Raw genomic sequence first — 1,861 nt, forward strand, 5'->3', positions numbered from 1 at the left:
TGACTAGAGGAGAGTCTCCCTATGTCTCTATATTTCTAGTAAGAAATGACCCACTTGTCTCAGGCCTCTCGACTTCAACACAACAAGTGTGGGCTGTCCTGTGAAAAAGGTTGTCTATTGGCCCCATATGCTCTCATTTGCTCGATACCTATATACACCCTCACTCTCCATTTGCATGTACTCAAGTCTCTATCGATCTGTGTTGCCCTAGTTATAAATCTAAGTAGGATGTGGATTCACCCCTTTCAAGAGTGGGTTGTGGAACCCTCCGATGATTGCTTTCCCACCTCTGTATACTGCCCATTTACCATTCTTTCTTGCTTCTCTAACTTTGGCCAACTCTACTGGCCTATTCTTAAGCTACAGTGGTGTTAGTTCATCAACTATCCATGCCTTTGTCCCTTAGAACCTTATCTGCCTCATAATTGCTATTTTTTCATATTTACCCCTATATGAGACTTTTGCCAGTGTGCCTTTGACTATGATGAAAGTGGGTTCCCCTAAATCTACAAAAGGTACGACTTTTCTTAGTTGTGCTGTAAGAACATTTGCTTCTAATACTTAATCATCTTCAACCTCTGGGGCAATGTTTTCTCTATCCTAACCTAAGGGAAGCCACCTATCTGACTTGATTTTGTATGCCCTTGACCCTTTCGTTTTCTTTGATTACTAATATCACCTCTCTAACAAAATGTGCTGAGTTTGATGAATTTACTTTTAAACACACGATTTATCATTTCTTTTCATAATGTCTTTGTCATGGGGCTCTCTCCTCCTTCCTGTTGTTGTGTCTTCATGGTCAACATTTGTGGTTGCAACTCATTGATTTGTTCATCCTTCTTGATAATTTTCTTCTTGATGTCTGCCCCTTGGAGTTTCTTCAACTCTTGCAAGAGATATGACTCCCATGCCGACGGCTTGGCTGATGGTATAGAATGTGATAAGCATGTGGAAAATGTCTTATTCTTCTCCATTTTCTGCTATCTGGACGGAGGGGATGCTGTCATGAAGTGGCCTCCTAAGAGGGTCCCCCTTAGGATAGCCACCCTACTAGTGTGACCTAAACCACCAAGGGCTGCTCACGCGAGAAGAGGGCGGATGCTCAAGTGAGTAAGATCACCCATGTCAAAGTCGACGATGCGGAAGCGTAGAGACCAAGGGGGAGAGAGAGAGAGAGAGAGAGAGAGAGAGAGAGAGAGAGAGAGAGAGAGAGAGAGAGAGAGAGAGAGAGAGAGAGAGAGTCCCATGAACCAATCAACCTTGGCAATGAATAATTGATGTACAATATAATGGGGGCTGAGGGTTGCTTATATGGAAACCTCAGTAAATTGCCCTACCCAAACTTTGACAAATAAGTAAAATAAATACCTAAAAGCCAAACTAAATAATGGGATCACATTGGGCAGTTCACTTGAGATGCCAAAACTCTAACACCCTCTTTGCAGCTCATAGTGGACATAAATAGTGAGACCAAGTCGATGAAGAAGCTACCATGGACACTCGAGCGGAGGATCTGTCTACTAGATACATCTCAGATTTGCTACCCTCAACTTGTTCCTTAGAAGAATGCCATCTTGAGCATCAGTTGCCTTTTAGAAAATTGAACTGTAGATCACACTACGTCCAAGAATCCCCATTCGTGAATTGTGAACACATCACATTCAAAAATACTTTCCAAATAATGAACTTTGAAACACATCTTGTCCATAATCCAACCAACAACAATGGATTGGTGCACTCATCCATAGTGTTTTATATACGATCTGATTGGTCCATGCCAGATGCATGTGCCTTGAACTCCGACCAATGGGTTCAAACACCGATAACTTGAGCTCCAACACAAGGGTCCAAATTAATTATA

The 1,861-nt window shown here is 42.2% G+C and overlaps 1 pseudogene; it reads right to left on the reverse strand.

Moving 5' to 3' along the window:
• Positions 1–219: 219 nt before the first annotated feature.
• LOC147443122 (uncharacterized) lies at positions 220–974 on the reverse strand (annotated as a pseudogene).
• Positions 975–1,861: the final 887 nt, after the last annotated feature.

This window comes from Adiantum capillus-veneris, chromosome 14 (assembly GCF_014529385.1).
Source record: "Adiantum capillus-veneris isolate H3 chromosome 14, ASM1452938v2, whole genome shotgun sequence".
Classification (NCBI taxonomy): domain Eukaryota; kingdom Viridiplantae; phylum Streptophyta; class Polypodiopsida; order Polypodiales; family Pteridaceae; genus Adiantum; species Adiantum capillus-veneris.